Source organism: Scyliorhinus torazame, chromosome 17 (assembly GCF_047496885.1).
Source record: "Scyliorhinus torazame isolate Kashiwa2021f chromosome 17, sScyTor2.1, whole genome shotgun sequence".
In the NCBI taxonomy this organism is placed as follows: Eukaryota; Metazoa; Chordata; class Chondrichthyes; order Carcharhiniformes; family Scyliorhinidae; genus Scyliorhinus; species Scyliorhinus torazame.
In genome coordinates, this window is record NC_092723.1 from 84,129,880 (window position 1) to 84,139,681 (window position 9,802).

At 52.4% G+C, this 9,802-nt stretch overlaps 1 non-coding gene across 1 annotated transcript; it reads left to right on the forward strand.

Annotated features, from left to right (window-relative positions):
• Window positions 1–3,772: 3,772 nt before the first annotated feature.
• Window positions 3,773–3,959, forward strand: LOC140394583 (U2 spliceosomal RNA). Its single transcript, XR_011935905.1, has one exon. It is a non-coding gene; the product is annotated as a U2 spliceosomal RNA (small nuclear RNA).
• The last annotated feature ends 5,843 nt before the right edge of the window (window positions 3,960–9,802 follow it).

Here is a 9,802-nt window from a genome sequence, read left to right on the forward strand (position 1 = left end):
AAGTTTGCGAGCACCACCGGCATGCTGGGGAACATCCAACAGCTGGAACAGCCAACTGTATAGACTCTGGACTCTTGAGACTGGTAAATCTACCTTTTAATAATGGGTTTAAAAATTGCATCCATAAATGTGCGAAGCATCAAAGATACTTCGCGGTGTGTAGCCACACTCAACTATTTGGCAAATGTAAAAGCTGACCTACTGTTCCTGCAGGAGTGCGGAATCCCGCACCTCAGCAACTACAGGCGCTGGTCGAGCTGGTGGTCCCACGGGCCATCCATCTGGTCAGGAGGAAACGACTGCCGCTCCTCCGGCCTGGGTATTCTGCTGCGGGGAGGCAACTTCACCATCTCCGACGTTAAGGAGGTGGTGGGCGGGCGCCTCCTCGTAGCAGACGTGAAATACAAAAACACCCCTCTCAGACTTATAAATGTGTACGCCCCGGCCGGAAAAAGTGAGCGGCTGGCAGTCCTTCAGCAACTCCCACTGCTGTTGGCCACCTCCAAGCCGGTCATCCTGGGTGGTGACTTCAACTGCATCATCGATGCGGCTGGACGATCCAGCAAAGCCGACAGCAAACTAGACGCTACGTCCAGACTCCTGATGGAAACGGTAAAAGACGCCAAGCTGCTCGACGTCTGCAGCAACCCTGCAGACGGCGCGCAGCGTAGATACACATGGTCACGGCCAGACGGGTCCGTCCGCTCCAGGATAGATTTCTTTTTTGTGTCCCGAGCTTTCACGGTCAGGTCCACCGACGTAACGCCGGTGTTCTTCTCTGACCACTGCCTCCTACTGGCCGACTGCCACCTGCAGGAAGACCAGGGGGTAGGCAGGGGGACATGGAAGCTAAATGTAAAACTGCTGACCCCTGAGAACATCGAGGAACTCAGGAGGGATTACAAAGGTTGGAGAACCGTGAAACCCCTCTTTGAGGCCCCACATCTCTGGTGGGAAGCAATCAAGGGGAATATCAAGAGGTTTTTCATCCTCAAGGGCGTTCAAAAGGTGAGAGAGAGACGAGGGGTCATGTCCAGGCTCCAGAAAAGTATGCAAAATTTGCTCCAGCTGCAGTCGATGGGGGTGGATGTCAAGGAGGATCTCCAAGAGGTGAAGAGCCAGCAAGCCTCGCTCTACACCTCGGAGGCCTCCAAGGTTATCTTCCGTTCCAGAGTCCGCTCCGTGGAGCAGGACGAAAAGTGCTCACGCTTCTTCTTCCAAAAGGTGCACAGAGAGACCTCTGTGATCAGCAGCCTGAAGGAAGAAGATGGCTCTGAAAAGTCATCGCAGTCTGACATCCTGAGGATCAGCCAATCCTTTTATGCCGGACTGTATGACCTGAAGCCAACAGATAGCACTGTTTCCCAGACCTTCCTGTCGACTATCACGGAGGTCATAGGCGACAGCGAGCTGGAAAACCTGGACAAACCACTAACTCTGGACGAGCTGACAAAGGCCGCCAAGTCCTTCGAGACGAGTAAAACTCCCGGAAGCGACGGCTTACCGGTTGAGTTGTATTCGGCTCTGTGGGACTGGATCGGCCCAGACCTGCTGGAAGTGTACGAGTGTATGCTTCTGGAAGGCAGCATGTCAGAGTCCATGAGGAAAGGCATCATCACCCTCATCTACAAGCAGAAGGGGGAAAGGGGAGAAATTCGAAATTGGCGACCCATTTCACTGTTGAATGTGGACTACAAAATTCTAGCAAAGGTCATCGCCAATCGGGTCAGGTCTGCTCTGGAGTCGGTGATCCACCCTGACCAGACCTGTGCTGTACCCGGCAGGAAGACCTCTGATAGCCTCGCGCTACTCAGGGATACGATCGCCTACGTGCAGGACAGGGGGGTGGACACTTGCCTCATCAGCCTTGACCAGGAGAAGGCTTTTGACAGAATATCGCACACCTACATGATGGATGTGCTCTCCAAAATGGGGTTTGGGGAGGGAATTCGCAATTGGATCAAACTGCTCTACACAAACATCTATAGCGCAGTCTCAATCAATGGGTGGGAATCAGAAAAGTTCCAGATCAGATCTGGAGTCAGGCAGGGCTGCCCTCTCTCCTCTGCCCTTTTTGTGTGCTGCATAGAACCTTTTGCCGAGTCCATCAGGAGGGATCCGGGTATAAGAGGAGTGACGATCCCAGGCAGTGGAGGCATGCAAGTCAAGGCCTCCCTGTACATGGACGACGTTGCCGTCTTCTGCTCGGATCCTGCGTCTGTACGCAGGCTCTTGACCACCTGCGACCAGTTTGAACTGGCCTCTGGAGCCAAGGTAAACCGGGGCAAGAGCGAGGCCATGTTCTTTGGGAACTGGGCCGACCGGTCCTTTGTCCCCTTCACTGTCAGGTCAGATTACCTGAAGGTGCTGGGGATATGGTTCGGAGCTGCTGGGGCGTGCACCAAAAACTGGGAGGAGCGCATAGGAAAGGTAAGACAGAAACTGGGCTGGTGGGAGCAACGCTCCCTCTCCATTGCGGGCAAAACCCTGGTCATCAGGTGTGAGGTACTCTCGGTGCTACTGTACGTGGCGCAGGTCTGGCCCATAACCCGACCCTACGCCACAGCAGTCACCCGGGCCATCTTCAAATTTATCTGGCGATCCAAGATGGACCGTGTCCGAAGGGACACCATGTACAAACCTCTGGAGAAGGGAGGGCGGAACGTACCCAACGCCTCCCTCATCCTGCTGGCCACCTTTGTGTCCAGCTGCATCAAGCTGTGCGTGGACCCCCAGTATGCAAACACCAAGTGTCACTACATACTGAGGTTCTACCTGTCCCCGGTGTTGCGAAGGATGGGCCTGGCCTCATTGCCGCGGAACGCTCCAAGTAGTTGGACCGTACCGTACCACCTGTCCTTTGTGGAAAAGTTTTTGAAGGAAAACACCTTTGACCACAAGGCAATGAAGCAGTGGTCAGCACGTAATGTCCTCGAGGCCCTCAGGGAAAAAGAGACCGTGGAGGACGTTGGATGGTTCCCTGAGCAGACTGCCAGAGTCATCTGGCAGAACGCCTCATCACCAGAACTTTCAAACAAGCACCAAGACCTAGCTTGGCTGGTGGTGAGAAGGGCCCTCCCTGTCAGATTCTTCATGCACACCCGAAGGCTCTGCACCAATGCACGCTGCCCTCGGAGTGGCTGTGGGGGAAATGAGACGGTCACACACCTCCTTGTGGAATGTGCCTTTGCAAAGAAGGTCTGGAGAGAGATGCAGTGGTATTTGTCAAGGTTTATCCCAAACAGATCTGTGACACAGGATTCTGTGCTCTACGGACTGTTTCCAGGGACACACACCGAGACAAATATCAACTGCTGCTGGAAGGTCATCAACTCGGTAAAAGACGCTCTTTGGTCTGCCCGAAACTTGCTGATCTTCCAGTGCAAAGAATTGTCCTCGACCGAGTGTTGCAGACTGGCACATTCCAAGGTCCAGGACTACGTGCTGAGGGACGCACTCAAGCTTGGGGCAGCTGCCGCCAAGGCGCAATGGGGAAAGACCACTGTGTAAAGTCTTTCCAGCAAATGTACACCGAGGGGCCGGTAACAGTGTAAAGCCCGTCGGTCTGGGCAACCAACACTCCAATGTATAAAACAAACATGCCACTGTAAATATTTAAGAAGGAATTGTAATGTTAAGAGTGATATGTGTATGACAATATCAAAATTGAATGGAAGAAAGTCAAGGCAACATGTAACCCTGCCGGAAATGTACAGTCAAGACAATTTAAAATGTTTCTGTAATGCTCATGATAAATTTTTATGAATAAAGTATATTTTTTTGATTAAAAAAAAAAAAAAAAAAAATTTGTTCTTATCAGTTTAATATCTGATACGTCCCTTATCTGGGGACCATATATTAAATTGATTTTTGGAGCAGGGAGATGGAATAGGAGCTTGCTCCGTCCACTCCACGCATCGACCTGGTATTGCAGTATCTCCAGGAACGGTGCACACCACCCCTTTATGGGGAATTTCAAAGTCAAAAAACAGCTCAAACACATACAAATATACACTTTATTCACATTTCTTTCATCACACAACAAAACGCTTCGTCAAGTGGCTGCTGCTACTCAGCTTCTACGGGGTGTGATGAAGGATGACGAAAGGCCTCATCTTACAAGCACAAGGGGGAAAGCAAACAAATTCAAAATTGACCACCCATTTCACTGCAAAATCCTACCAACTGTCCTGGCTTGACACAATTCACACCTCTCAAACCTGGGGTTACCCCATCTCTGGATCTGTAAAGATTTAATCACCTGCTAATGGTCGCATTCCAAGCATTGTCTGGCATCTTTGAATCTGTCCATATATATGTTTCTGGAGCATACCTCTTCATTCACCTGAGGAAGGAGCAGCGCTCCGAAAGCTAGTGACATCGAAACAAACCTGTTGGACTTTAACCTGGTGTTGTAAGACTTCGTACTGTGCTCACCCCAGTCCAACGCCGGCATCTCCACATCATTTCACTGTTGAATGTGGATTACTCCGCTTCTCGGCCTTTTGGCTAAGATCAAGTGTAGTCTCATTTGATCGAGAGAAGCTGAGGATTTCCATGTCGATCGTGGATTGGAGAACTCGGAGGGATTGAAGTCGTCAAAAGAGGAAACGTTTGGAGCTTGGCCTCGGGTTTAGGCCTAACGCCGATACAGTTTCACACCCAACGTACGAGCTATGGATGCAGCTGCATCCCGACCACCAGGCTGGGGAGTGCGAAACAGTGAAGAAAACGGAGGGAGAGTCACCTTTGGACCGGAAACACTTCGTGAAGAGGGTGCTGCTCGAGTGTTGTGGGTTTAAAGCAACAGAGATCTTCTGCTTGCAAAACTTCCCCAAGAATGGTTTCTTTGATGTCACCTTCAAGAGCGTCGCAGCGTGCATCAAATTCTTGAACGTCTTCAAGGAAAAAGGTAACCAGAGTCCCTTGTCGATCCTAACTGCGGAGCCTCTGTTTACGCTACCGGCACAGCGAAATCGGGTTGTTACACTGCACACGTACAACCCCCACGTCCCTGTGTCTGATGTGCTCACGTTCCTCGCCAGGTACGCTGAGCTGAAAAGTGACAGCGTGCAAGTGAAAGACACCTTCGGCATCTGGACAAGTGAGCACCAGGTCAAGGTGACCCTAAGAACGGACAGCAACGGAGCCATCCTGCATCCCCCCTCCAATTTCGCTATTGGAGTAAATCGTGGCTACCTCTACTACGTGGGACAGCCACGAGTATGCCACACCTGTGGCAAAACGGGGCATGTTGCCGCAAACTGCAGTGTGACCTTCTGCAAGAACTGCAGGCAGGAGGGACACATGACTAAGGACTGCAAAGAAGACAAGTGCTGCAACCTGTGTGGGGAGGCCGGCCATCTTTACAGGGCCTGCCCGAAACGCGGGGCGACATACGCTGAAATCATCAGCAGCGGAGTTAAAAAGGCGACCAGAGAGGAGGTGCATACACCCTCCACCGAAAAAGATACCACGGCTCAGAATGAGGAAAAGCAACAAAAGGGCCCCCAACAAAAAGAAGAGGCCCCAGCACCTCCTGACAACCCAACCCCAGCCCCATCTGATGAGGAACACTCAATGGAAGAGGAAGAGGATGGGACAAAGAATAAAGAGCCCTGGGAAACAGTGAACAGGGACAAACGAAAGCGGAAACAAAAAAACAAACTGAAGAACCCCCCGAGGGGTAGTGGCAAAAAGCGACACCTCTCAGCCGGCGCACTTAGCGCCGACACCTCAGCCGATGAGGGAAAACAGGACAAGAATCGGCCTCAAATAAAGAGGCAAAGCACCAACGTGGAACGGAAGGCACAGACCCCCCAGACCACCGACCGGGAAGGAAACAAGGTCACAGACCAACCCCCGATAGTAACGAGCAGCAACAACCCAGGTGAAGACCGGCCTGCAACCCCAACACCTACTGACTGCCATGACGAACGCCAGGGCTACATCACCCCCCCAATGCATCTGCATCAAAATCACGGGGCCAGTACGGACCAGAACAGCTTTCTCAGCCCTGCAACTGTGCTAAAGTTTGCGAGCACCACCGGCATGCTGGGGAACATCCAACAGCTGGAACAGCCAACTGTATAGACTCTGGACTCTTGAGACTGGTAAATCTACCTTTTAATAATGGGTTTAAAAATTGCATCCATAAATGTGCGAAGCATCAAAGATACTTCGCGGTGTGTAGCCACACTCAACTATTTGGCAAATGTAAAAGCTGACCTACTGTTCCTGCAGGAGTGCGGAATCCCGCACCTCAGCAACTACAGGCGCTGGTCGAGCTGGTGGTCCCACGGGCCATCCATCTGGTCAGGAGGAAACGACTGCCGCTCCTCCGGCCTGGGTATTCTGCTGCGGGGAGGCAACTTCACCATCTCCGACGTTAAGGAGGTGGTGGGCGGGCGCCTCCTCGTAGCAGACGTGAAATACAAAAACACCCCTCTCAGACTTATAAATGTGTACGCCCCGGCCGTAAAAAGTGAGCGGCTGGCAGTCCTTCAGCAACTCCCACTGCTGTTGGCCACCTCCAAGCCGGTCATCCTGGGTGGTGACTTCAACTGCATCATCGATGCGGCTGGACGATCCAGCAAAGCCGACAGCAAACTGGACGCTACGTCCAGACTCCTGATGGAAACGGTAAAAGACGCCAAGCTGCTCGACGTCTGCAGCAACCCTGCAGACGGCGCGCAGCGTAGATACACATGGTCACGGCCAGACGGGTCCGTCCGCTCCAGGATAGACTTCTTTTTTGTGTCCCGAGCTTTCACGGTCAGGTCCACCGACGTAACGCCGGTGTTCTTCTCTGACCACTGCCTCCTACTGGCCGACTGCCACCTGCAGGAAGACCAGGGGGTAGGCAGGGGGACATGGAAGCTAAATGTAAAACTGCTGACCCCTGAGAACATCGAGGAACTCAGGAGGGATTACAAAGGTTGGAGAACCGTGAAACCCCTCTTTGAGGCCCCACATCTCTGGTGGGAAGCAATCAAGGGGAATATCAAGAGGTTTTTCATCCTCAAGGGCGTTCAAAAGGTAAGAGAGAGACGAGGGGTCATGTCCAGGCTCCAGAAAAGTATGCAAAATTTGCTCCAGCTGCAGTCGATGGGGGTGGATGTCAAGGAGGATCTCCAAGAGGTGAAGAGCCAGCAAGCCTCGCTCTACACCTCGGAGGCCTCCAAGGTTATCTTCCGTTCCAGAGTCCGCTCCGTGGAGCAGGACGAAAAGTGCTCACGCTTCTTCTTCCAAAAGGTGCACAGAGAGACCTCTGTGATCAGCAGCCTGAAGGAAGAAGATGGCTCTGAAAAGTCATCGCAGTCTGACATCCTGAGGATCAGCCAATCCTTTTATGCCGGACTGTATGACCTGAAGCCAACAGATAGCACTGTTTCCCAGACCTTCCTGTCGACTATCACGGAGGTCATAGGCGACAGCGAGCTGGAAAACCTGGACAAACCACAAACTCTGGACGAGCTGACAAAGGCCGCCAAGTCCTTCGAGACGAGTAAAACCCCCGGAAGCGACGGCTTACCGGTTGAGTTGTATTCGGCTCTGTGGGACTGGATGGGCCCAGACCTGCTGGAAGTGTACGAGAGTATGCTTCTGGAAGGCAGCATGTCAGAGTCCATGAGGAAAGGCATCATCACCCTCGTCTACAAACAGAAGGGGGAAAGGGAAGAAATTCGAAATTGGCGACCCATTTCACTGTTGAATGTGGACTACAAAATTCTAGCAAAGGTCATCGCCAATCGGGTCAGGTCTGCTCTGGAGTCGGTGATCCACCCTGACCAGACCTGTGCTGTACCCGGCAGGAAGATCTCTGATAGCCTCGCGCTACTCAGGGATACGATCGCCTACGTGCAGGACAGGGGGGTGGACACTTGCCTCATCAGCCTTGACCAGGAGAAGGCTTTTGACAGAATATCGCACACCTACATGATGGATGTGCTCTCCAAAATGGGGTTTGGGGAGGGAATTCGCAATTGGATCAAACTGCTCTACACAAACATCTATAGCGCAGTCTCAATCAATGGGTGGGAATCAGAAAAGTTCCAGATCAGATCTGGAGTCAGGCAGGGCTGCCCTCTCTCCTCTGCCCTTTTTGTGTGCTGCATAGAACCTTTTGCCGAGTCCATCAGGAGGGATCCGGGTATAAGAGGAGTGACGATCCCAGGCAGTGGAGGCATGCAAGCCAAGGCCTCCCTGTACATGGACGACGTTGCCGTCTTCTGCTCGGATCCTGCGTCTGTACGCAGGCTCTTGACCACCTGCGACCAGTTTGAACTGGCCTCTGGAGCCAAGGTAAACCGGGGCAAGAGCGAGGCCATGTTCTTTGGGAACTGGGCCGACCGGTCCTTTGTCCCCTTCACTGTCAGGTCAGATTACCTGAAGGTGCTGGGGATATGGTTCGGAGCTGCTGGGGCGTGCACCAAAAACTGGGAGGAGCGCATAGGAAAGGTAAGACAGAAACTGGGCTGGTGGGAGCAACGCTCCCTCTCCATTGCGGGCAAAACCCTGGTCATCAGGTGTGAGGTACTCTCGGTGCTACTGTACGTGGCGCAGGTCTGGCCCATAACCCGACCCTACGCCACAGCAGTCACCCGGGCCATCTTCAAATTTATCTGGCGATCCAAGATGGACCGTGTCCGAAGGGACACCATGTACAAACCTCTGGAGAAGGGAGGGCGGAACGTACCCAACGCCTCCCTCATCCTGTTGGCCACCTTTGTGTCCAGCTGCATCAAGCTGTGCGTGGACCCCCAGTATGCAAACACCAAGTGTCACTACATACTGAGGTTCTACCTGTCCCCGGTGTTGCGAAGGATGGGCCTGGCCTCATTGCCGCGGAACGCTCCAAGTAGTTGGACCGTACCGTACCACCTGTCCTTTGTGGAAAAGTTTTTGAAGGAAAACACCTTTGACCACAAGGCAATGAAGCAGTGGTCAGCACGTAATGTCCTCGAGGCCCTCAGGGAAAAGGAGACCGTGGAGGACGTTGGATGGTTCCCTGAGCAGACTGCCAGAGTCATCTGGCAGAACGCCTCATCACCAGAACTTTCAAACAAGCACCAAGACCTAGCTTGGCTGGTGGTGAGAAGGGCCCTCCCTGTCAGATTCTTCATGCACACCCGAAGGCTCTGCACCAATGCACGCTGCCCTCGGAGTGGCTGTGGGGGAAATGAGACGGTCACACACCTCCTTGTGGAATGTGCCTTTGCAAAGAAGGTCTGGAGAGAGATGCAGTGGTATTTGTCAAGGTTTATCCCAAACAGATCTGTGACACAGGACTCTGTGCTCTACGGACTGTTTCCAGGGACACACACCGAGACAAATATCAACTGCTGCTGGAAGGTCATCAACTCGGTAAAAGACGCTCTTTGGTCTGCCCGAAATTTGCTGATCTTCCAGTGCAAAGAATTGTCCTCGACCGAGTGTTGCAGACTGGCACATTCCAAGGTCCAGGACTACGTGCTGAGGGACGCACTCAAGCTTGGGGCAGCTGCCGCCAAGGCGCAATGGGGAAAGACCACTGTGTAAAGTCTTTCCAGCAAATGTACACCGAGGGGCGCGTAACAGTGTAAAGCCCCTCGGTCGGGGCAACCAACACTCCAATGTATAAAACAAACATGCCACTGTAAATATTTAAGAAGGAATTGTAATGTAAAGAGTGATATGTGTACGACAATATCAAAAGTGAATGAAAGAAAGTCAAGGCAACATGTAACCCTGCCGGAAATGTACAGTCAAGACAATTTGAAATGTTTCTGTAATGCTCATGATAAATTTTTATGAATAAAGT